The sequence below is a fragment of the Lissotriton vulgaris genome, chromosome 8, assembly GCF_964263255.1.
Source record: "Lissotriton vulgaris chromosome 8, aLisVul1.2, whole genome shotgun sequence".
Taxonomy (NCBI): Eukaryota; Metazoa; Chordata; class Amphibia; order Caudata; family Salamandridae; genus Lissotriton; species Lissotriton vulgaris.
Genome location: NC_141696.1, coordinates 165732134 through 165759579, shown reverse-complemented (window position 1 = coordinate 165759579; position 27446 = coordinate 165732134). Strand labels below are relative to the sequence as shown.

General features: G+C 45.6%; 1 protein-coding gene across 1 annotated transcript in view; it reads right to left on the bottom strand.

The window, feature by feature from the left end:
* The window catches only part of CAPN5 (calpain 5), a 494730-nt gene extending 468252 nt beyond the window's left edge, over positions 1 to 26478 (bottom strand). Inside the window, exon 1 of the mRNA XM_086936072.1 lies at positions 26326 to 26478. The gene's annotated coding sequence lies outside the window, so the exon portion shown is untranslated. The remainder of the gene's footprint in view (positions 1 to 26325) is intronic.
* Between the last annotated feature and the right edge of the window lie 968 nt (positions 26479 to 27446).

The following is a 27446-nucleotide window of genomic DNA, read 5'->3' as shown; positions in this document are numbered from 1 at the left end:
CATTCAGAGCTTGAGGCACTCTGCAACACTGATGTGCACAACTATGTTAATGACACACAGCAGGCATGAACCTACACCCCATTGTGAAGTAATATCAGGCAAGGCTTGCACTCACAGAAAAACTTCTTATTTGGAAAGAGGTGTAGATGCCCACAAATGGACTTGGGGGACATCCATCCACCACCATTGGGTTGGGTGTGAACGGTCATAAAATGGTACCCTCGGGCAGGGTGCATAATAACCAAAATGGCGGCCTTGTGGGAGGGCGTTAAAATGACAGTCTCAATGAATAGACGATTTCCCTCGCTGTTGCCAGGGCTTTAAAAACGCTAAATACTCAGTGCTCTGTCAGACAGCCTGCCCGCCCCGGTCCGACTCGGTATCCAATACCGTTGAGCGGAGGGCGGGACAGGTAGGAGCCTGAGTGACACACTCACTTCCTGATTCCCGCTGTAGACTTGAGCGGTTAGCGCTCTAGCCTTGGTGCAACAGGGGCTATTTAGGCGGCGAGGAGGCGAGGCAAATTGCGGTAAGGATGACAGTGGCAGTGTCTGCCGACCCCGCTTTTGATGCCAGGTATAACTGCAACGTACTGGACTCCTTTACTGCAGGAGTTGTGGATGAGGAAACGCTAATTTGAAGCTAATAATTTTAACGCTGGTTTTTAAATTGATTTGCAAACTTAAAACTTTTATTTTGTAATATAATTGATGACAAACTGTAGTACACTTCGTATTTGTGCTTAGACGATTTCCCTCGCTGTTGCCAGGGCTTTAAAAACGCTAAATACTCAGTGCTCTGTCAGACAGCCTGCCCGCCCCGGTCCGACTCGGTATCCAATACCGTTGAGCGGAGGGCGGGACAGGTAGGAGCCTGAGTGACACACACACTTCCTGATTCCCGCTGTAGACTCGAGCGGTTAGCGCTCTAGCCTTGGTGCAACAGGGGCTATTTAGCCACTCGTCGGAATAAGCGCGCAGCGGTTGCGCGCAGAGGGGCGCCTTTAGACGCGCAGAAAACAAGCCAAAGACCTGCCCGTCTGCGCCCGTCCGCGCCAGAACGGGCCAGGGGCAATGGCGGGCCTTGAGGATTCCTCGCACACCCACTTGTCGGGGATTTTAACATACTCCTCTAAGGTATTGCGCAGCCTGATTGTTTCTACTCCGCTAGGCGCTAAATGTACTGCCCATTTAGAGGTGGAGGGACCTTTCTCATGTTATTCTTGTCACTCCCAGTTCTCTACTGCTCGGATATCGCCCCACCGTATACAATGTTGTTATTCAAGGGTATCCACGCCATCTCAAGTTACAGACACCGCCCCATTAGGAAGGAAAAATATCCTATGCAATATTAGGTCCCTTTCCAAACATAAGGCAGAGGTTTGGGATATGATCTCTTCCAATCAACCTGAGCTGTGTTTTCTCACAGAAACATGGCTCAAACCACATTGCACTCCAGCCATAACTCTTGCCATCCCATGTAACTATAAAATATTGAGATTAGACCGCCCCCTGAAAACTGGCGGTGGAATTGCTGTGGTGTAAAAAAGAAGAACTGAGAGCTACGATTTTAGAGGAACTTAGTTCCCCTGATATGGAAATTTTAATTTTTAAAATGCATTCATCTCCTAAGGAAAATTATAAATGTGCCGTAGTCTACAGACCGCCCGGTCCTCTCAAGAAATTCACTAACAATCTAGTTGAACTACTTGCTCCACATATTAATGATGATAGTGAATTCACACTAGTTGGAGATTTTAATGTCCACTGTGAGAAACTGGACTGCAATGATGCTCAATCATTAATAACAGACCTACTAGCCTTAGGTTTGACACTGAAAAATAATGGACCTACCCATCAGGCTGGTCATACTTTAGATTTAATCTTTTCCAACGTTCAAACGATCTCATGCCCGCCTGCTACTCAGGTGAGTTGGACTGACCACTTCATTGTGGAATTTACTACTCCTCCTCAGGCACCCAATTCCACACACCCCAGCACCTTACCTTGTATTCGTAGACAGTGGCATAAAGTCACTAAATTCACTTTTAAAGAAAATTTTAACCTTCCTGCCCTACGACCCTCGGATCATATTGAAGCAGCTCTCGAGAAATTCGAAGGTGGAATTAGGAAAACTATAGATCTAATTGCCCCACTAAAGCTTTTTAAATCCAGACCTGCTAAAAAGCAAGAAGTCTGGTTCTCTGATCACCTAAGAACTCTTAAACAAGGAGCCAGGAAATTAGAAAAAAGATGGAGAACATCCCATCTCCCAGAGGATAAGGAAAAGTACTGGAGTGCGCTATCCTCCTACCACAAAGCAATACGTTGTGCACGAAAAGCACACATTGCCACCCAAATTCAAGAGGCTGGAAACTCCCCTAGAGTTCTCTTTCAAATACTACAGACATTTGCTAAACCGACAGCATGTGAAGCCCCTGACATGTCATCTCAACAGCTGTGTGACGAAATCTCCTGTTTTTTCACTAATAAAATTGATAAAATGTATGATAAAATATTATGTACAAATCAGGCTGCATCAACTAATATGATATCCCTCCCCAATCTCACAGACTCCATACCTGACTCACAATCCCTGGACAGTTTTCCCTGTATTTCACTTCAAGAAACATCTAACCTTATAAAACTGATTAAAGTGGAAGTCCAGAGGATGCCATCCCTGCTAGATTGATGCCCACATTGGATGAACAACTAAGTCCAATGATTACAGATCTAGTTAATCTCTCACTCACCTCTGGTACTGTCCCCAAGGAATGGAAGCGAGCACTTGTCAGACCTATAAGGAAAAATACCGCCTTACCATGGTCTGACTTGTCAAACCTAAGACCCATCTCTCTGCTACCTTTCCTGGGGAAAGTCATAGAAAAACATGTCAATCGTCACTTGTCCAGACATATTGAACAAGTACAAGCTCTGGATGAATCCCAATCAGGATTCCGCCCCAAATACAGTACAGAATCCACCTTGTTATCTGTTACTGATGATCTCCATGCTTACCAAGACAAGGGCCTCTCGGTCATCTTGGTTCTATTAGATCTATCGGCAGCGTTCGACACCGTGTCTCATTCCATCCTGACTCAACGGTTGTCGAACGCTGGCCTTAAGGACAAAGCCCTAGAATGGTTAAAGAGTTTCTTAGTCGACCGCACCCAGAGAGTCACCATGGGTGCATATCGCTCGGCGGAAATTGAGATCTCGAAAGGGGTGCCACAGGGCTCATGTTTGAGCCCCACGCTCTTTAATATCCATGTGGCTACCCTTGCAGGAGTATTGCGTAGATACGGCTTTGCCCCCGTATCTTACGCAGATGATACACAGCTCCTGTTTCCCTTTAAAACTCTTTCCGCTGAGGTTAAGAACTCTTTCTCGTCTGGCATGAAAGAAGTGGCGAATTTGATGGCTAATAACTATCTCCAATGTAATGTCAGCAAAACAGAGATTATGTTATTTGGGGAAGCTAAGATACTCTGGACTCCTGATTGGTGGCCATCATAGCTAGGAGCAGTCCCTGAACCTAAGCAGGTCGTGAAGAACTTGGGCATTCGGCTCGACCACGACCTGTCATTAAAACAGCATACCAACTATATTTCAGGGATCTGTTTCCACACCATTGGCCTGCTCCGCAAAATCTTTCCACTTTTACCCAACTCGGTGAGAAAAACTCTCGTTCAAGCACTCATTCTGAGTCGGATTGATTATTGTAATGGTCTGCTTCTATCTGCGAACGAAGGAGTGCTAGACAAATTACAGGTCATTCAGAACACGGCAGCTCGCCTTGTTCTGAATGCCCCTCCGAGAACTGCCTCCAAACCCCTCCTTGAACAATTGCACTGGCTCCCAGTCAGACAAAGGGCAAAGTTCAAAATATGTTGCCTGATCCACAAGTGCTTGAACGGACAGGGACCTATCTATCTTGAACGAAGATTTGTTCCCTATGTTCCAACACGATCCCTTAGATCAAGCAACAGTCTCCTTCTTGTGGTCCCCCATGTTAAGAGAGCTAGACATGGAGGCAAAGCTTTGTCCACTATGGGCCCAAGGTTATGGAATAAATTACCCCTTGCTCTAAGGCAATGCAAAGAGCATTTAACCTTTCGCAAACATTTAAAAACGATCCTATTTAAAAATGAAATCTAACTCCTCCCTTTCTGTACGTTTACTGTTTTACCGGTCAAAAGCGCAGAGATACTCCTGGCGGAGTGATTCAAGCGCTATACAAACCCACAAATAAATAAATAAATAAAGGGTAGGGCAGGGTACGCATTTCCAAAACGGGCAGCCTCATTGTCGGGACTGACTTGTACAATGACAACCTCGGGGTAGAATCAAGACTCGCCAACTTGGCAGCCACGGAGAATGATGCGAACTCCCAAAGCAACAGCATCCATCAGGGTAGGACAGAATTCCTACCAAAGCGATGGGATATCACTGCGACGGGAGCGACGGCTGCAAATATTCTACTATACAATTTAACAAATATGGTTATTGATCTTTACTAGAAAGGATTAGGGATAGTCTCGAGGTTACACAGTCACCAACGTAGCACTTCTATTCTACCAACGGTGCAGCACAAAAGCGCACTGAAGCCGGTCCACATGCAGGCCTATGGCAGCAGCTCTAGTTTCATAGAGTTCCACAGAATCGTGAGCTCCATGGAGAATAACGCCTGAAGCCCCAGAGAGAAGCAGCAGTGATGTGTTTGCAGCTCACTGCCCGCAAGCTGAACAGATGTGACCCCCAGAAACAAATATATAAAAATAAATGCAACAGCCCAACACTCGCAAAAAAAGGATTCTGATGATTGCTCAATATTTGTGTTCAGGTTATGAGACAAGCAAAGGCTAAGACCAGGAGCACTGTAATTAAACTACACCTCTAAAGACATGCAAAGAGGGGTACCATCTTGCATCCTAATTTAGCTGGGATATGCACAGCTGATGCTTCATTCCATTCAGTGAACAATACTAGGTCCCTAAAATATATATTTTAATTTACACCCAGGTTCATATGAATAGTGAACTGATGGAGGAACAATTTATGCACTCTGATAGAAGACTAAACTACGTGCCAAAAAATTATTACAGGACTTATTTTGTAATTAAAGGCAAATTATCCTGCACCTTCAGTGGCATTATCTAGATATTTTAACGCATGGTACAAAGGCGATTGCAACGCTGTAGAAAATAAATAGTTTAAGAAAAAAAACTGCAAATATTTAGTGAATACAAAAAAAATTATTTGATTAACATTTGTGTGGCGTCTCCAGCCTCTAGGAGAGAGTAATTAAATTTAGGAAGGTGCCATTTGCCATGTACATATGTAATATTTACAACAAGGGGTGGTGAGGGACAGAGTCTCTGAATTAAGCAGAAAGCTCTCACCCAGTCAAGAGATCAGGGCTAGATCCAACACCGTTTTTTAGCTCACTGCACCATCCCAGTTTCAGAACCTGGCTGTATGCAAATTAGTCTGTTCCTGTCCCAGTGCATGATGGGAACAGGGCAAACCAAACTACAAAAGCCAATTCTTACACTGGGAAGGAAACAAACTCCCGGGGACCGGTTTCTGGCATTACAGCCGTCTTCGGCCCAGTTTGCTTGAATCCTGATGGTGCAATGAGCAAGGGTCTCACATCTGAGAATACCCTTCCACGCTTAGGGTGGACAAAAATATTTACAACAAGGGGTGGTGAGGGACAGAGTCTCTGAATTAAGCAGAAAGCTCTCACCCAGTCAAGAGATCAGGGCTAGATCCAACACCGTTTTTTAGCTCACTGCACCATCCCAGTTTCAGAACCTGGCTGTATGCAAATTAGTCTGTTCCTGTCCCAGTGCATGATGGGAACAGGGCAAACCAAACTACAAAAGCCAATTCTTACACTGGGAAGGAAACAAACTCCCGGGGACCGGTTTCTGGCATTACAGCCGTCTTCGGCCCAGTTTGCTTGAATCCTGATGGTGCAATGAGCAAGGGTCTCACATCTGAGAATACCCTTCCACGCTTAGGGTGGACAAAAATATTTACAACAAGGGGTGGTGAGGGACAGAGTCTCTGAATTAAGCAGAAAGCTCTCACCCAGTCAAGAGATCAGGGCTAGATCCAACACCGTTTTTTAGCTCACTGCACCATCCCAGTTTCAGAACCTGGCTGTATGCAAATTAGTCTGTTCCTGTCCCAGTGCATGATGGGAACAGGGCAAACCAAACTACAAAAGCCAATTCTTACACTGGGAAGGAAACAAACTCCCGGGGACCGGTTTCTGGCATTACAGCCGTCTTCGGCCCAGTTTGCTTGAATCCTGATGGTGCAATGAGCAAGGGTCTCACATCTGAGAATACCCTTCCACGCTTAGGGTGGACAAAAATATTTACAACAAGGGGTGGTGAGGGACAGAGTCTCTGAATTAAGCAGAAAGCTCTCACCCAGTCAAGGCTGAAATGCCAGAAACCGGTCCCCGGTAGCTTGTCTCCTTTCTGGTGAAGAATTGGCTTGGTAGTTTAGTCTGCCCTGTTCCCATGATGCACTGGGCCAGGGACAGACTGATTTGCAAATAGCCAGGTTCTGAGCTGGGATGGGGCAGTGAGATAAATAACGGTGATGGATCAAGCCCTGATCTTTGGACTGGGTAAGAGTGGTCTGTTTAACTCAGACACTCTGTTCATCACCACCCCCTTTTTGTAAATCGTTTTTGGCCACTATAGGTGTGGCAGGGTATACTCAGACATGAGTCCCTTTCTCACTGCTCCATCAGGATTCAAGCAAGCCGGGCCGAAGAAGGCTGAAATGCCAGAAACCGGTCCCCGGTAGCTTGTCTCCTTTCTGGTGAAGAATTGGCTTGGTAGTTTAGTCTGCCCTGTTCCCATGATGCACTGGGCCAGGGACAGACTGATTTGCAAATAGCCAGGTTCTGAGCTGGGATGGGGCAGTGAGATAAATAACGGTGATGGATCAAGCCCTGATCTTTGGACTGGGTAAGAGTGGTCTGTTTAACTCAGACACTCTGTTCATCACCACCCCCTTTTTGTAAATCGTTTTTGGCCACTATAGGTGTGGCAGGGTATACTCAGACATGAGTCCCTTTCTCACTGCTCCATCAGGATTCAAGCAAGCCGGGCCGAAGAAGGCTGAAATGCCAGAAACCGGTCCCCGGTAGCTTGTCTCCTTTCTGGTGAAGAATTGGCTTGGTAGTTTAGTCTGCCCTGTTCCCATGATGCACTGGGCCAGGGACAGACTGATTTGCAAATAGCCAGGTTCTGAGCTGGGATGGGGCAGTGAGATAAATAACGGTGATGGATCAAGCCCTGATCTTTGGACTGGGTAAGAGTGGTCTGTTTAACTCAGACACTCTGTTCATCACCACCCCCTTTTTGTAAATCATGTACATATGTAAGTCTTGATGTGTTTCAGTAAGAAACATTTTCGAATGTATACAATTATGCAGCAAATAGTGGATTGTGCTACAGCCTGTAAAACCAGTTATGAAGAAAATGCGCAGCCCCGCGCCATTGCAGAATGTAATTCTAATATTGAAACGGTGAGAAAATATAACCCCCCCCCCCTCCTCCAAAAAAAGGCAGGAGCAAGCTGGGGACCCAATAGAAACAAACCTAATACAATAAAAGAAACAAACCTAATAAAATAAAAGAATATAAGTAGTAAGCAGAGGCAGCGCTGACCTGTCCCCATCAACCTCAAAGAATTTGGCGCCCGTCTCAGAGGGAAACAAGCATTTGCAGTGCAATAGGTCTCGCATTTATGAGAGTTTTAGCTATTGGCATTGTAAATGACAATGCCTTTTATTTATGTGTTGTTTTTAAAACAGATAAATAATAGGCATCGTCATTTACCATGCCAATACCTTAAACTCTCGCAAATGCGAGACCTATTGCATTGCAATTGAGTGCTATAATTTTAAACCGTTAGGAGAGAGCCTGTCCTGCCTGCAAAAGCTATTTGAGAAAATAGTGCCCGGAGGCTGTAATTAATGCCTACTGAGCAGCAACATACATAACAGCAGGTGTCGCCATGGGAGGTTAAAAATGAGACATGGTGGTACTAGGGAGGGACTACTAAGACTTTTGACCAATGAACAGCCACAGTTTACAGTGGACAATCACAAGCCAATGAAAAATGTGGGCGGGTAGTGGGCGGAGCTTGAAGTCCCTCCCTTAACACAGCATGCCCCTCAGAGCAGCGCATGCGCCGCCCAGCCTCGACCTAAAATTTAGAAGGGCCAAGTAAGCGGCATCCGCACTACAAGAAACGTACAGATGCAAAGCACAAGATAGTTTACCACAATTCGATGCCCTAGAACCAGTTGACCGGTGCATTCTGTTCTCCTGATAACGGGCATTTGCTTTGGGAAAACTGCAGTTCAATGCTAGGCAACCCTGTCACAGGCAAAGACCAGTCACTTAAGAGGTCAAGAAAGGTCTATCACGTCATTTGTATTCACAAATGTTTTAATTTCCCATTTACAAATTACATATGCATCTCGTGTCCATTGGATGCACATCTGTGCATATATTTTGGTCTCCTATTACAAGAGTAAACAATGCCGTGAAAATGTAACACTAAATTTCAAAGTTCCAAAAGTTAATGCAAGGAGAACTGCTCATAATCCAGAAACATTCATTCAACTAATAACATTGTTGAAGGTCATCCTGAAGCTGACCCGGGTTGCTCATGGATAATAAGCACTTGTTCCAGCTCAGGAACTGACAAACTTCCTCCTTTGATGATTGAAGTTAGAGGTTGTTCTGCAAAAAACCATGTCCTCCAGCAATCCATCCTGTACACCTCCTCCCTCATCCAGTCAGCCACAGACACAACTGGTCCAACAGCTCCTGTTTGTTGCTCTAGATTGCACATAATTAAACTCTATTAAGTAAACAAAATATAAACTTTCCTCCAGTGAGCAGTGAAACCATTGCATGCATCCTCCACGAGTTAAAATCAAGCAATCACCCAAACATAAATATTCCATCACAAGTGTTCAAAGACCACTTCAAAAGACACTTCACATTTCAACAATGAGCAGGGTCCCCCTCAACCAGGGCATCACCCCAGGTTCATTGATATCAAGGACCTACCGAAAATATATAAACCTAGTCCTCCACCTTCTCAGTAGTAGTGGAAAAACCCGTAGAGGTTCCAATCTACCAGCTGTTGGTAGGTTAGTCAAGTCATTCTGAAGCTCAACAGGAATTTCCTGATGTCCCAGTACACACCCTGGACAGTTATTCTACTTTATTTGCAATACAATAAAGCATCAGATAGGTAACAAGCACTAGCCAATAGTAACTAGGTCTCGCCTATGAGAGGTATAGGGTTTCTCAATGTTTTAGGCACGTTGTACAGCAGCGCAGCTGGTGGCAGGGGCAATGCGGGTGGATGGGGGCAACGCGGACAATGGATGGCTAGTTGGAGGGGCTACAGACATAGGAGGGGTGACACATACAAGAGAGGGAGGGCCGATACGAGAGGCAACACAGACAAGGGATGGCAGGTTGGAGGGGAATCATGGGACAACATTCAGCCAACACAGGACAACAGAGGGAAAAGAAACAGACAAAGGAGTGACAGACAATGTGATAGGGGAAACTCAGTTAAGGGAGAGAGGGCGGTTGCGAGGAGCAACACAGAAAAATGAGCAGTTGAGAGGGGTAACACAGACAATGGCGGGTGGGTGGGACTGGCAACATGGCCAACGAAGGGAGGGAGGGTAGAAGCGGCAACATGGACAACAGATGGGGGCAGGTGGGAGCGGCAACATGGACAACAGAGGGAGGGAGCTGCAACATGGACAATGGAGGGAGGGAGCGGCAACATGGACAATGGAGGGAGGCAGTAGCAACATGGACAACGTTTGCGGAAATATGGACAACAGAGGGAGGAAGGGTGGGAGCGGCAACATGGACAACAGAGGCAGGGAGGGAGGGTGGGAGCGGCAACATGGACAACAGAGGGAGGAAGGGTGTGAGTGGCAACATGCACAGCGGAGTCAAGGAGAGTGGGAGCGGCAACAGACAATGGAGGGAGGGTAGGAACAACAACATGGACAAAGGAGGAGGGTAGGACATTGGGAGCGGCAACAATGAGAATGGAGGAGGGTAGGATGGTTGGAGCAGCAACATGGACAACAGAGGGAGGGCCAACATGGACAACGGAGGGAGAGTGGGAGCGGCAACATGGAAACGGAGGGAGGGTGGGAGGGGCAACATTGACGAGGGTGGGAGAGGCAACATGGACAACGGAGGGAGGGTGGGAGGGGCAACATGGACAACGGAGGGAGGGTGGGAGGGGCAACATGGACAACGGAGGGAGGGTGGAAGGAGCAACATGGACAAAGGAGGGAGGGTGGGAGGAGCAACATGGACAACGGAGGGAGGAGCAACATGGACAACGGAGAGAGGGTGGGAGGAGCAACATGGACAACGGAGGGAGGAGCAACATGGACAACGGAGGGAGGAGCAACATGGACAACGGAGGGAGGGTGGGAGGAGCAACATGGTCAACGGAGGGAGGGTGGGAGGAGCAACATGGACAACGGAGGGAGGGTGGGAGGAGCAACATGGACAACGGAGGGAGGGTGGAGGAGCAACATGGACAACGGAGGGAGGGTGGAAGGAGCAACATGGACAATGGAGGGAGGGTGGGAGGGACAACATGGACAATGGAGGGAGGGTGGGAGGATCAACGTGGACAACAGAGGGAGGCGGGGAGGAGCAAAATGGACAACAGAGGGAGGGAGGGCGGGTGAGAACGGCAGCATGGACAACAGAGTGGAAGAGGGTCAGTGGGAGGAAGGAACACACACCGGAGGGAGGTACAAGAGGGAGACAGCTGATAAAGACTCGCTCTTGTAGACTACTTAAACACAAAGAGCAAAAGTAGCGCCTAACAAAATGAGCAGTGGAAGGGAACAAGTAATCATGCATCAGAGGAGAGACATGCATGAAAAGGAAGGAAGCTTACAACAGCTGACCAAAAAGAAGCAACAAAATGAAGTCAACCAATGGCAAGCAATGGGCAGCCACTATGCCCGTGCTGGCTTAAACCAGACCTACAAATGGGGAGTTGGCATTACTCTCAAAAGTTTACAGAGCCATTCTGAAAAAAGATTTGTGCCTGTCAAATTAAATTCTTCAACAGTCTGCTAAAGGATAAGAAGATACTCAAGACATTTAATCAGTTTATCCTTTACAGTTGGATTATGCACTACTAAAGCGGTATGGGCGTGGTCGTCCTTTACTCATTCTTACTGCTCCTCCCTGTCCCGCCCCTCCTCTGCCTTCATCACTTTCTTCCACTATGAACTCTCTCTCCTCGCCCTCTTTCTCAACATTATATCCCTCATCTTACACTACCCCCCTCTGCTCTCTGCTTCTCTTGAACATGTTTCATTTCACTCGCCATCCTGGACTCTCTTTTTTGCCCACCTCTTCTCTCCATCCTCTACTCTCCTCTTCCTCAATTGCATTCCCCAATCACAACCTTCCTTTCCTAATCCTCTCCAATTCAACATCCTTTATGTTCCTCTTTTAACAATCATCCCCTAACAATATGCCTTTCTTCTCCCAGGCCTCTTATCTCTGAACGTTTTTACTGTTTTCTCCTCCCTTGGGCTCCTCTTGCTTATCTTTTACTCTTCACAATTCTCCTAGGTTCTCTTTCTCACCTCCTGTCCTACAACTATGAACTTCCTCTTTCAAAAACCCCACCCATGTGCCTCTTGACCGTAACCGCCTTCTCTGGTCCCACAGTTCTCTCTGCTCGTCTGATTTACTCCAAGTGGCTGTTAATTTAATTTAAGAATGAAAACATAAAGACATCTTGCATTCATGCCGCCAATTTGCAGGTCTGTTGATCAGTACCACAGCCAACAAGCACTTTACTCCTGAAGTTTTACAAGCAGTATTTGGATCAGCTATCTGTAAGTTGTCCTGGAGAGAAATACCTGCTCTTAAGGCAGCTAAGTTGACAGCATTGTTAATTTGGTGGTTTCTAAATAGTGTTTAAAGGACATTGTATGTCCTCGTGCCAGTTCCCCCTGCAACAGTTCTCTGGTCCAGCTTGCCCACAGTCCACTACCCTCTGCTGCCCGTCTACCTGCTGCCCTCAATTTGTGTCTCCTCTGCTCATTTCTTGCTATTTCGCCTTTTCTGCCCATTTTTCTGCCTCCCGTTTTACCTTTTCGGTTTGTTTCTTCCATCTTCCCACCATTTCCCTCCTCCCACCACTTAGCACCCTGCACTCCCCCAGGACCTACTTAAGGGAGGCTGCAGCGCGACCACATTGAGCAGGTCCACATGCCAGTTCACCCCAGCAATATGTCTCCTGTCCAGCTTGCCACAGTACGCTACCCTCTGCTGCCTGTCTACCTGCTACCCTCTGTTTGTACCTTCTTTGCTCATCTCTAGCTCAGTTTTGCCTTTTCTCGCTCATTTTTCTGCCCCCTATTTTGCCTATTTCGGCTTGTATTTCTACCCTCTGTTTTGCCTTTTCTGCTCGCTTTTTTCTGCCATCCATTTTGCCTTTTCTGATCGTTTTTCTACCCCTCGTTTTGTCTTTTCTGCTGTTTTCCCTGTTACTGCTGGCTTTTCAACCCTTTGTTTGGCCTTTTCTGCTCTCGGTTTTGCCTTTCTGCTCGTTTTTTTCTGCCTTCTGTTTTGTCTTTTTTGCTTGCTTGTTTTTGCCTTCTGTTATACCTTTTCTGCTCGTTTCTTCCCTCTTCCTGCCATTCCCTCAAAACCTGGCTTTTTGCGGAGACCTCACACCCCTGCGCCCAGATAACCATAGGGGTGACCGTGCCGCGCTCTACAAATGCTGATTGATTGACTTGAGAAGAGTTACCCTGTAATTAGATGGGGATATTTCATTAAGTGCCACAGGGAACCATTTTGTCCACCTCAATAAAGCACAAAAGTAACTGGTTCCATCTAATGATATACCAAAAGGAATAGCTTAGAAGTTGTGCCCCAACCAGCGAAGTCCGTAGGTGTCCTTTATACGTAGTTAGGGGTAGCATCCGAGACCCTGGCGAGACCCTTGGTACCACTGTTCCCCCTGGTCTTGGAGGGGCAGGAAGGCAGTGGCCGCAGCAGAAATTAAACGGAGCTCTAAGGGCGTTTCACTCTTTCACGACCCAGCGCTGCAGGCTTTAGAGCACAGCGCGGTACAAAAGGGGGTGGTGATGGACGAACATCTGAACCAATCAAACACTCACACCCAGTCAAAAGATCTGGGTTTAATCCATCACCGTTCTTTAGCCCACTCTGCCACCCCAGTTCAGACATGGCTATATGCAAATCAGTCTGACCCTGTGCCTAGAGCACAGCGCTGCAGGCTTTAGGGCACAGTGCTGCAGTGGGTGGCTACATTTTGTAACATCCAGGGGTTAAAGGCATCTGCAGCTGAGTTCCTTATGTACCCAGCCGATAATACAAATGTCAAGATAGCGCTGGTGATTAATGTATCTGCTGGAAAGATCTGTTTAGTGGAAGTTCTGGCTTAATCTAAAGTGGGGTCGAGGGTTAATGTGCCTCTTGCAAATCACAACTGCACAACATGCAGTTCATAAAGTGTATAGCTCAGTGGGTTGCTGCTTTTGCCAGAGATCCATTTGTTACTTGCAGCTCATAAATTACAATCCTAATAAAGTACAATGAGCTATGAGCCAACAGTAAACTGCTGCATGCAAACTGCAAGGCATAGCTTGAGAACCTTTTAGTTTGCTTCTGCTACTTTAATTAGTCTGAGATGTAAAAAAAAAAAAGGGGGGGGGGCTTTGGATCGTTATGAATTCTCATAAGTAAGTAGCAACTGTGTATAATGATGCTCCCAGTTCATGATTGTTCATTATGAACCCTGAAACAACTTGCATATGTTAAAACCAATCCAAACAATTCAAAGAAACCATTAAATAACATTTACACACAGCTGAATAGATGCATGCAAAGAATAGTCGAATAGGGAAAAAAAGAAATGTAAGGTACCCTTTCAGAATCACATACATGGAACAGATCCAGTAAATGATATCAATTAAATGCAAAAGGGAAAAAAGAAATGTAAGGTACCCTTTCAGAATCACATACATGGAACAGATCCAGTAAATTATATCAATTAAATAAAGAAATCTGTGAGGTACGCAGCATTGTTATCTCAAAGTCTGTTATGAAGTTATGTGGCTATACTGAATAAGCAGCTACCCATGTCTTAACATATGAAATCTCTTTATTGATGTCATGGGCTGTACTTTCACAATTGCTTTCTTTATTAACCTTCTTGCTTTCTCAAATTTGCTTGAAATTGAGCCTCCCCCAATAATTCCCCCCTATGATGGCCCAGCTGGCTCACTACGTTTGCTCGCCACAGGACACTCAGCCTGAATTTTTACGCCCCACTTTCAAATGTCACCAGCCGCCACTGATATTTCTATAGTTTTAAAAACAGGTATTAAAAAGCACTGTATGACTCTGTAAATTGTGATATTTTAGCTATTTGGCACACGAGTTACCATGGCTACAACAGTATTGCAACCCTGCATATGTAAAATGAGAAAAAGTGTTGCAAGAATGTATCTGTGACTTTGAGACTTAAAACCGTTTTTAAAAATACTTTTTTGGTTGTTAAGAAATGAGCATAACAAAAAGACAACTGTTTGGCAGGGTTATGACGTCACTTCCTTAAGCTCACTAGAGCAGTCCAGGCAACCAGAACAAAACAGTGTGTTTTTCAGGCGATATGAGAAGGGCGACACATAACGAGAGGCACATGTCCGCGCTGATTGGGCGGAGGTTTCCGCCCATCACGTGCCACCGCGACATCCGAACACAGGGCTTGCAGTGCTTGGCGCGCGGCCGGACATGGTGTCAAGCAAAGGGCGGGCTGGAGCTGCACAGGGAGCGTGCAAAAAAAACATTACCCTGCAGGTTTATTTTTTTTTATTTAAACTGATGTTGTAGAGCAATATTTCAGCTCCTGCGTCCAAAAATCTTCTGGCACGCGGTCAGCTGTAATGAGGAGCAGTTGTGCGCTTTGAGCCTGCATGTTAAAACTCCTCGTTAACAGACACCACAAATGTCGAGCAAACAGCGTGTTTTGCAACCACCGGATCAGCTTTTCTTACATCGGTGAGCTTGTCGTGCAGGCAGGCTCTCCCAGAAAAAAAAGTAGTTAAAACCATAATTGTGTTTACCAGAACACAGCTGAGAGAAAAAGACTGCTGAATAGCAGGGCTGGGGAATGACATGACTGAGAGTTAGTATACACAACACTTTAAAAAAAATATCAATACAATAGAGTTGCATGTAGTTGCAAAATAGAAACTCAGACAAGGAGGGCATTTATGGATATTGCTCACTGACGGAATGAACTGTCTTCGGACATCGCATGCCTTTTATTTACCGATATATTGGCCGTACTTTACTACATAACGTGTATTTGTAAAGCGCGCGTTCGCCCGTAGGCTTCTTGGCGCTGATTAAAAGATGTTTAATCGTACCCAACTCAATGGTACTCTGACATTTATGTCCCGTATTAAATATAATGCTAATAATTCACATCTGTGAGTGTGTTTTTTTTTGGTTTACCCCTTCAAATTTCTTCTTATACTTGACATCGCCACCTTGGGAGTTTTTACATTTTTTTCTTTATTTATGTCACGCTATGCACGCTCTGTGCTAGAGTATCCTACCTACTTTTACTACCTGCATTTGTAACTCATTTTATATAACACCAACTTCCCCCATCCTCTTCAGTAGCGCCCCTACAAAACCAATACCAAGGGTCCGGTCAGCGTTGCTTGTAGGCATGTGTAGATTAGGTAGTGTCACAGGGCCCCTCATCCAGGGCTCGAGTCGGGGTACCACGCGCGTGGACGGCGTCCCCCCACTTATTTTACCGGGTGGATGCCATCCCCCCTGCCAAACATCTGGACTTCACTCTTTGGCCTCTCTGAGACGAGATCGAAGCGCACCTTTCGTGACGTCACTTCCGCTGACAGCGTCCCCCACTTCTCTTTTTAGGACTCGTGCCCTGCCCTCATCAGTGTACCACCGTGAGGGACAGTAGGCAAGCCTCCTCCGAAAATCATTTGTATAGTTCATGTGCCAGTGAGACCGGTCACTAAAACTTCTGCTGTGCTTGGGAGAGTCGATCAGCTTGTGTAAGTCCCAACTGACCTATCCCCGTTGCTTTTTCATTAGCAGGCCCAATGCTCCTTTCACAATGATGGTCTATAGGCAAGGCAACTAGACTAATGCAACAGGGGAGAGCCAAATTATGCAGAAGGGTTGACTAAATTATGCGGTAAGAAAAGCCAAATTATGTCGAGTAATGCAGCACGTTTTGGTGATACTGTTAGTTCTTTATTTTATCATTTTTAGGACTCGCCTGTGACAACACATACACTGCTTGCGTTATCACTTGCCAGAGATATTGTATACAACAAGGGGCTTACAGCCTTTATTGTCCTCTTATTTCCTTTTTTCTAATTGACCAGCGCATGCTGGCTTCACTTCCTGTACTTTCAGCTGGAGCAGGGACCAAGTACTGAATGCTTCCGCTAGATTGCTGACCTTCCGCTGATCTAGTAGTGGTTGAGGTACTAATTTTATTTTTTGTTCTACCCGGTTGTTCTTGTTGAACTTCTTGCCATTTGTCGCTATGTCGTACTATGCCACACACGTCAAAGAAGCCCTTTTCTTATTTGAAATGCATGTTTGTGACAACTGATGTTATCTGCTTTTCTTGTGGCAACAGTTCTCTGCTTCCAAATGTATTTTCACTAAGACAATGGGTGCAATTCCTTTCTTTAGGAGATAGGATTTTTTTTCCTAATTACAGATTTTTTCTGTTTCACACAAGGGGAGATTAAATGGTTTGCTCAGAATTACAGGGGTGTTGTGCTGACACCTAAAAAGCATTGGCAAATCCAATAGGTCTCTCCTTTGACATTATTAGCTCTGCTGTTGCCTTTTGTTCCTGCTATACCGCATGGGCATTGACAACTAACAATGATCTGTAGCCATGCTGTCTATCAGTGTGGCTGCTGTGCAGTATGGCTAAAAATAATAACAAAATAAGGACTATGATGCATCCAGTGCCTTATTTTGTTTTAAAGTGCATTACCCTTGGCCAAGTCATTGCACTTTTTAAAATGAGTTTCATCCACATGCAAAGCAACCATCTACTATACAGCATGGCTACAAACCATTGCCAAAGCCAATAGCTCTCATAGGCGAGACCTAATAGCTTTGCAAATGCTTGTTGCACATTTTAACACTGTCTGAGCAAACGTTTCACCTCATTATGGCCAATTTAACACCCAAAAACAGCAATACACAACAAAATTTTGATCTATCAACCATTGTAAAGGGCCTTCCGCTGTGCTGCAACATGTGTTGCCACCTTTTTAGTAACTTTCGATCCGTTGGAGTTGGAAACTTTTTTTTAAATCTGCCAATTATGAGGCACATGAAGGTTAGTGTGGCAAATCCATAATTAACTGGAAAATGCAGCAGTCTCCCAATTGCGTAATTCCAGGGGCCTGTCTATTGGCTAGTCACTTTCTGGGATAGGAGGCAGGGTGAAGACTATGACAGGACAAAGCCATACGGTGTACTGAAACGAAGGGTAGTGAACACATGAAGACGGAGAAAGTGGAGGACATGAAGGGAGTTACAGGAAATAGTGAGTAATGTAAGGCAAAGAAACAACTGAGGTGGATCAAGGGGTAGGAGAGGATGAGAGAAAGGAAAGAGGGTAAAAAGAACTGGGATAGAACAGGAGGTAGAAGAAAGAGGCAACAAAGGAAAGAAGAGAAAATAAGAAGAAGAGGGACCAAAGAGCAAGAAGGGACATAAAACAAAGAATTAAGAAAGAAAGCAGCGACTAAGTTAAACACATAGGTGGGGAGGAGATATATCAAATTATAAAAGAAGAAGGATAGTATTTAGAAAGAAAATTCGGGCAGGGAGAGAGTTAGAAAAGCTAAGGTAGATTTATGGATCTGGGGAAGAGACAGTGATGTTAGGCCATGTTTCACACATGCCTGCTGCTGTCAGGATGGCTCAGGGAACTGAAGACTGCCTGCAGGCAAAATATGATGTTCTGGAGGTTTTGTGTTTGAATCCTGCAAGGCAGGCTCAACCTTCCATCCTTCCGAGGCTGGTAAATAGAGCACCATAAACTGGGTACTAGAGGGGCAGCTTATTTAAAGTGTTTGAGAAGGCAGAAGTGTGGCATTTAGGTCTATATACAAAAGGGTCCTTACGTTAATATAAACTTTCCCAGTTTAACCTCCCTTTTAAGAGCCAAGCTTCCATGTGACTGTTTTTGTCCTGGCTCTACTGGCCCGTTAATAAAAAGTCCTGAGGAAAACTTTACGATCTAATGATATAATGATATTAATGCGATGCATTTGTACTTAATGGGGCTGTTGGATATAGGGATTTATTTGAATTAGGCTTTTTTTATTATATTAAATTTTAAAGATGCCCTGGAAAGTCACTTCGATGTAATTGAAGAAAGGTAACGTGATGTCACTCCCTGTGACGTCACTTCCAGTGACGTTAGGTGGCATGCAAATTAGAGGGGGTCTTGCACTTTCCCTTTTCTGCTCCTGTGCACACCCAGCTCGGGGCCATGCCTTCTCCTCTCAATGCTGGCTCTGTGCTGACAGCGGCTCTGTGAGGGGGAGCAATGGCTGAGCCTGTCAATATTGTACATTTCCTTCAAGTCCATGGAGACGAGAGAGCGGTGGGGAGAGGACGATCCGTCATTCCTCGCTCTCATTCGGACCTCTAGAGACACGTGTGTGGTAGCGATCAACATGTGTGTGTGGGCGGTGAGGGCGTCGGGAAGGGGGAGGGGAGAGCACAACAGGAAGTGGTCGCTTCTCTGAAAGACGTCACAACAGTGAAAAGCAAGTTTTGTTTTGCAACTCTGTGACAAGTCTGGCATTCATGCAAAGAAATATATTTGAAAGCATTCAAACAAAGGCGTTATTTTGAGTTGCTTTTGGCCAAATAGCATGAAACTTTAGAAAACTGAATTTTGTGACTGAGGAAAAGCAAAGTAAGCAGTCATGCTGCTAGGAAGAACTGAAAACGTGCAGCCGAAACCACAGCAGAGTATTTAATACTTTCCTGAGTTGAAGCCACAAACTCACGGTGGTAATGCCTCCTGCCCTTTTACTAGCATGTTAGCTATTGTATAGCCCCGGACAGGCTTCTATGAGTGACGTCAGCTTCCCAAATATCTTTACGTAACTGCATTTAGTCAGATAAACACTGATCTGATCATTGACGCTAAAACCGGTGCCACCTCTAGCTAGGGAACTCTGCAGGGCAGGCTGCACGTGCCCATGGTTTGACTATGAACAGGGCATGCTCTGAGGCTGATAGACCACCTTTTAAGGTAAGTGCAGGCCTCTTCCATGCCGGATCCTCCGTTAGAATTCGTAACCCCTGAGCACTGAAGAGATTCACCAACACTCCCAAATGAGACATAAGCTTGTGGCAGACACTAAAGTTGAGAGCCATCTGGCGGAACCCATTTTGCGGGTTCTACAGACTGTGGAACATAGGGCAGGTCAGTTTTGTGTAACCAGTTCCGGGCTCGCGTCGGCCAACGGCCATCGCGAGCACTACCTCGCTGGTGCTGCGCACGTCCGTTGGGCGATGCAGCCCCGCCCACTCATTAATTCTCCCGCACTGTGGGAGAATTTGCGCCGCGGTTAAGTACAATTAATAACATCTCTTACACTACAACCGGCATGTAATCGGGATGCTCAAAGAATCTCCAGTTCTGCATTCAGTCAGAGCAGTGGCGGCTCCTCCTCTAAAGCGGAGGAGCGTCGCCCCACTGCCTTTAAGCAGCAAAAGAAAGGAAAAAATGAAATGATATTCATTAACTAATGTTATTATCATTTTATATTATCCTCCTGCTGCAGCACCTGGTGTGAGGGGGTGGGAGGCGGGGCTGAAGAGCAGGGGAGAAGTGGTACAACCCTCCCAAGTGTGCAATGACTGTTTGGTCGGCCCTCTCTGGCCGCCAAAAACCAGTCATGCACACTTTCCCCGTTCTACATGCAGGCTGCATTACAGCTGTGTGGAGAACATGCCCACCCATCCAGCCCCTGGCTGAGCGCGGCTGTCTCACGGTGCTCAGACCAATCACAATGCTACACTGCAGCGTTGGGATTGGCTCCGGGGAGCGTGGGAGACCTGGTGCTTCCTGCTTCCTCCCAAGAAGCCAGGAAGAGGACGCAGGAGAGGTGGCTGTAGCCAGCCGGCTGGCCAGGAGGTAAGTGAGTTTTTATTTTTTCCCCAATCCCCCCTTCCGCCCCACTGCTGCTTTCAGGTAGCAGCTGTGACCGAGCCAGAGAGAAGAAATATATATATCTCACTACCCTTATGTGGGGCACTGAAACGCCAACCGACATGCAAAGCTGTGTAGGGTGTGTGGATGGAAGGGTATCGTCTTTGTTTTGTGAGCCTAAAGGAAATGTCTTCATATAAAGGATGAGGGCCACCGAGGTGTGGTTATCCTGTTATGGGACGCAGCACGTAGCAATATGGTGGACGATAACGTGTGAGAACCAGACGCATGGTTTTATGGTTGTTTGTGTGCTGGCAGGTTTGAGCAGCTCTTGCCGGTTCCTTTATGGTATTTCTTATGATTATAGCCTGCTTAACCGGTTACTGCACTGGGTTGTCTGTGTACAGCCTGGACACATTACCTTTCCTGAGGGGAAGAGGGTACTCAAGTATAATGCCCATTTAAAAAAAAAAATTATAAAGTTTTATATAGCGCGAACTTGATCCCGAAGGATAGCAGAGCGCTTTACAATTTGAGGCAAAGGTAACATGCGGACTGGTGTGCATTTCTCTATAAGTAAAAACTGTAAACTTTATGAAGAGAACATTAAACAAGTATTCCGTGTAGTGTAAAGGATTGTGGGCATGCATATATCACACAAAGTAGTGGTTTGATACCCCATGTTAGCATTGCTTTTCGTGTCCCACTTCCGATGATAGGCAGAATGCAGAACAATGTCATATATTCACCCCAGTACAGAGATCTGGGACTAAATCCATGGGCTTGTACGAGCATGCAATCCTCGTTTGGTCACACAGATTTGAGATGTTGCCTCCTCTCTGGAAGAAGAGACCTGAGCAGGTTGCTAAATTGGGGATCTTGTAATAGGTCCCATGGGCAATCAAAACAGTCTACCACAGTGCAAAATGTGTACATCTGGACAGATTTTATCCAACACAATGTTTGTGTGGCAAGAGGTTCTGTGAAGTTGTGACGGTCAGGATCCACTTTGGCGAACCTTTTCACCCACCACCCCATCCATAACAGACGGCCAACATGGGATTCAGTAACTGATCATTCTTTTGGGGGAGATGAGCCTGCACAGACCCACAAAGCTTGCATTCTTGAAAGCGAATGTAATCTTACATGAACATCTGCAACTAATTTCTTGTTCCCAAATTTACAAAAAACAAATCTGTCCAGAGGCTGCTAAGCAAACCCTGATGAGCCCCTTGCAATAGAAATATTTAGATTAAATACAGAACTGTTTTTAAAGCACACCTTTTGTACTTACAGCACCACTGGCACTTACCTAGCCAGATCGAAATACATTTAGTGCAAGGTTATTGCTATGAATTGTTACATAAATTCTACCCTTACTTTTACAACACATTTTCAGTGATTGGATAGGGGCAGACAATGGTGTTTGATTTAATGTGTATCCCAAACATGCCTATACAAGAACATTAAATGTGATGGATTAGAAGTACAATCGAATGGGTTATACATAAAATACTGAAATGGACACCGCTTTGCGGGTGCTACCCAGAGCCAAATATAATTGTACTGAAGAACAGACTCCAGGTGTGAAGGATTCAACTGAATCCCTATAAAAATGTTCAAAACTCTACCTATAAACAATTTTGCGATTATACTCTGAGAAAGCACTGTTTTGGTCCTAGATCAGAAATGGGCAAGAAAGGTGTTGAGAAATGTACTGCTACCTTGGAAGGATATCCAAGAACGTCACAAAGTATGCTACGGGCAGATGTTCTCTAAAGAGCTTCTTCGCATTACCCCAAGAGTGTTCCCTGCACCGGTAATGAGCACCCTTTGTAATTACAGGTAGTCTTATAAGAACTTTACGACAACCCCTTATGTTTTGGCACTGTGACAGCATTAAAAAACAGTAGAAGCGAGTAATCTACTAATTTCCAAGAAGGGGGGGGGGGGGGTGAGGTGCCCATACAAATCATAGAAACTCTTCCCAGTCCAATGGCCTTTCTAACTACAACATCTTTACTATGCACCCTCCCAAAGGGATATAGGAAACAGTGCATCTGGGAGACATTTTATATTTAGAAGCCCTAGGTGATAATTGTGGTCGATTTTCAAGGACACTTTCAGGTTACACCCAAAGGTTATTATGGTTATAAGCTGCATCGTCCATGCAAAGTGGGTGTTGGGGGTCGCTGTCATTCTAAAAAGTTGGTCCGGAGTTCTCGTCCTCAGTGTCAGACCACGCAGGCAGATTAACACAGCTCAGCTACCAGCCATTTAAGCTTGAACTGGCCCCTCTCACGAATGGGCCTATAGCCCACAAAAAGGATATGTGTGATGCCTTTGTGGGTGTCCCTATCAATCAAAGAAGAAGAATGCACGCAATGGAAGAACAGCGGCACCACTGCAGAACTTCTAATCTCGCCCACCGATAAGAACTGGAACCCAAGCAGGGTAGCATGTGCTGCAGTGTACTTTGTGGCATGCACCGCAGTGTGCTAGAACTGCCACGTAGGGAGCCTAAGGGATCCAAGGATAGTTTCAGAAAGGCAAAGAACCCAACTCAAACGGAGAATTAGAATTCACTAAACTGAGGAATTCTCAAAAGACTGATTAACAAATGAAAGTTAGGACAGAAGACAGCAGCCAGCACCATCTTCAGTGCAAGAGAAAGACAGCACATCACCCCTGTGGTTAAAGAGTTCCACTGGTGATGCCTTTTCAAGAGAACGGGCTTCAAAGTCTTCAGTTTTAATATTTAGCTTTCTTGAAGCTGGTCCATCTATGGTGGCTACCAGACAATGCTACCTGTCCCTGGCTTTCATGTGTGACCCTAACGCATTCTGGGTATTGTAGTCTTGGTTTGCTTCCATCAAACTAAATACACAAACATGCTTGATAACAATGACTTAAAGGTTAAACGCCAAGGACTGGACTTGGTGCCCATGATGACAGCGAGTGAAGGGCCAGCCTCATTTAGAATCACCCACTACTACCCGGCACCAGCAACCTTTCCAGAGGTGGTGGTGCAACTCCTGCCATCAAAAACCAGGGATGGGGCGGAAAGTATTTTGGTTACCAAGGTGCCAAAGGTTATGAAAACCTTCACTGATATCTTCAAAGCATTAATATCTTCCTAAACTCAGAAATAACCTGCAAACTGTTAAAAGAACTCCTGTGAGTGCTATCAAGGACTCAGTCACTACTGCTCTTCCACGCTGGCATCCTGTGCCCCTCGGCGCTTGCTGCTCACCACTCTCTAGCTCAGCGTCCTTCCACCACTCCACTAGCCTCTTTCCACCCTGGTCATCATGGTAGCCATCTTGAGAGAATAGTTAGCATCGCAAACGATGCACAGAATCTAGTTTAGTAGAATTCCTACTGCCAGCCTGCAGTTCTTTCCCTACTACACAAATGCATTAGAGTTATTGTGCTTACTGTCATGGAATACATAGAAATGTATTCCTGTTAAACAAAAAATTATATTGGACATCGAAATTGCCCTGTTTTCTGACACACTGCACTTACTGCTGCTAAACTTTGTGTTTTAAGGCTGTGGCAATCACCTAGCCCTCCCTCCAAAGAGGACTGGATGGTTGGGATGATATAGACAGCATCCTATGAAAAGGCAATTTATAGGATACAAGACCAAGAACAAGTATTCCAGCAGACGTGGACCCCCTTTCTTTGCGATTCCTGAAATTCGAATTCTCTTTTCTTTCCCTCCCTATATATAGCTTTTTCCCTTCTCCTTTTTCCCTTTTCCTCTTCCTTAATATATTACAGGTGTAGATTATTTGTCACATACTGATTTATTTTTATTATATTGTTTTGAAACCTATGAAATTGCCTATCTTTGAACTCCAATAAAAAATTATGACACAAGGAAATTGCCCTGTTTTTCGTCACCACGCCTATGCTTTTAATACACTGTGTTTACCTTCATTCTCGGTTTTGAAATTTAAAAGCATTGACACGCAAAAAATATTCGAAATAAACAGTTTGAGGCGTCAGGAGATCATTTTACTCAGCGCTTCTTTGCCTAGACCTCGATGAATTATAATACATGTCATATTCCAAATGGAACTTCAGTAAAAATGCAAAACATTAAATAGAAAAATGTGAAATAAACCCATGGAAATACTGGATAACGGTTCACAAAAGGGACACGGTATTCCTGGGTGTCTGGGTTAATGTAGCGACTCCTGCTGTTGTTTCGATGACATATTTCGGTGGGCGGGGCTATTAGTTGGCATCGACGATGACACATCCTAGCAGAGGGGGACACACCGTGGAACCTGTTGTGGTTGCACGGTGGTCTGCCAATCTATACGTCCGTCAGCTCTATACCCATTGTCCGCGTCAGGAGAGAAACGCGGGCAGAGGGCTGGGTGCTGCGGGGAGCCCCGACGGGTTATTTCCGAGCCCACGAGCAGGGGGAATTCCTCCCGTCAGATTTTTTTTGTCCTCTCGTGGCCCTGTGCCAGACAGAGCACTAGGCATAGTAATAAACACAGACAGCAAGCACACATCGGCAGAACAAAAAGCTGCAGACCAGCCGTCGTGGAACCCGCATCCTCACCGAGGGACCCATCCCACCCATGTAGCACTACAATAGCTAATGTATAAAGCAATTGGGCAGTGTTGACGTCACTTTAAAAATGATGCCTAGGCACTTGTAGTAACTGGTGTGGTCTTGCCTGCCAATACACGTTAAGCCCATGCAAACATAACTGCGGGACAACATATGTCATTTTAAACAACACACAGACTTTAAATACATGTTTACAGTCTTTTTTTACCTCTACATTACCAGGCTCAAATAAATGGTGATGTAATAGCATGTTGAATAATTGTGCTCGATTTTATATAGCGCCGACATGCAGGCTTACTTCAGACCCCTTTGGAGCACTAGCAAGCATTCGAAAATGTTACAGGTTGGTACTACGTCATGGTGTTGTAATCAGAAATAACACAATAATTACAGTTAATTCATCCGCTCTTGGTCACAATTTTGATTACTAAAACGCTTACAGCACGCATTTCGACTACATTAGCGCCCACCGCCACTTAATATCTACTTAGAAAACAGCTTCACGCGGACAGCTTTCGAAATCCTCAAACAAAGAAGTTGACAATTACTCCGGGTCAGGCTAACTCCAGCCCAAGCGACACAAGGATTGGAGGTGCCATATCTTGTTCTTTTAGTATAGATACAAGTGGGCGGATATTACGTGGACTGTGATAGAATACCGTAGACGATAATTTGGAGTTGAATGTGTAATAGTCATACCTGCCTTCGAAATTTGACAGGTGCTATTGGAGCGCTCTCGTAGCAGATGTAATATGGTGTATTTTTAAATACAGTACACGTGCACCTTTGTTTGTGAGGCATGCTATTGCAAAAAACTGATTATATAAATTACCTGCAGCGCGTGAATAATATTAAAAGATATAGGCATGCAATAAAATAGACCTGGGGGGAGGGGGGTGGGGGTGATGCGGTGCCCCGCACTTTGTCCAGCAAGGGAGGGGGTGCCACTGCCTGCATTATGCCAGCTTGCGTGTTAATCATAATCAGATCTATAGTACACAATGAAATACTGGGTAAAAATGAAAGGGCGCGGTGTGGCCACAAAGTTCAAACATGGACTGGGGAGGTTAATGGAGGGAGCATGTGTTGTGCACCCCATTAACCTCGCAGAGTGCATGTGCACAGAGAGCGCTCTGACACCTTCGGGTAAAGTCCGCGCTATATAAAATTGCATAAATAAAAATAAATAAATAAACCAGGAAGGACCATAGAACACATCAGGTTTCTGTCCGCAGGCGGGGAGTGCCCCTTTAAAGGGACTGTGTGAAGGAGGTTCTCGGGGTGCATAATGCCAACAGATGTGCCTGGATAGATCTGCCAGCTGGCTGCGCCCCCGAAAGATGCAGGGGTGCAGTGCTCTGTGCATGTCCCCGCCCCGCAGCCTACCCGCCGTGCAGGTCCCCGGGCGCCGCTGCCTCCGCTCCGCTGTCCAGGTGTGGGGTTCCTCCTCCCGGTCCCTGCTCCCTCTGCTGCGCTCTCCGTCCAGCGCCGCCTCCTCACAGCCACAGCTGCCGAGCTCCAGGCACCCGCGCGGGAGGGGGGCTGCCCTAAGGCTGAGGACAGGGGGCGCGGCTTCGGCTCACAGCGCGCATGCGTGCGCCGCCTAAGCACCTTGGGAATTGTAGTTCATAGTCATAAGTATTACATTGTAGCCTTTGTATAGCTCTTACTTTACTACTCCTGTCCAGGGCACCAACGCGCTTACCCGCACGGATAGCAAGCTACACCGTACCCAAAAGATGCAAATCTCATTTAAAATTGTTGTCTCATTCCTCCGATACAGACTGTAACATTAAAATCACACTCATTTGTAATAGATTGCGCAATTCATGCAGGTGTCATTATTCTAGTACCAAAAACAGCATTTCACACGGTTCAAAATAGCAATGTCCTTTATTATGACATGATTAGATATTAGACCTCGTGACCAGATAAACACCGCACCTCAAAATAACATTAGACCAAGGCCAGATCTCAGGAACTGGCCGTGGACTTCATGAAAGGCAAAACTTTAAGTGAGTGGGTTCACTCTGGGTCTCAGACCTGGCAATATCTAAAAATGGAAAATAGAAAATGAAACATGTTCCTGTGAACCCTATATTCTTGTCCTTAACTTACAGCCAAAAACACTGATTGATTTCTAAACAATGAATGTAAAAAAACGTTAAAGTAATCCATGTCAGTGATGTAGTTCCCATTTATATTTCACGTTTTAAGTAATCTTGCATTCCCCAAGAGTGTATGCATTTTTCAGAATGCTGTTTTTCTGTCGTTTTTTTCCAGGCAGCTTATTACTCTTGAATAGTGCATAATTTGAACTATGCTGCGTCTAGGTGTTTATAACAGCCCGGATTGAGGGCTCTTCAGTTGAGGACCATATTGGCCGCACATATTGGCGTTTATCATCCAGTCTTTCGGGATCTCAATTGTGTCTTACGCAGACGAGATACACAACTGGCCTTCTCCCTCACTCAGAACCACAGCCTACACTCCGCCTCCCAATGCGC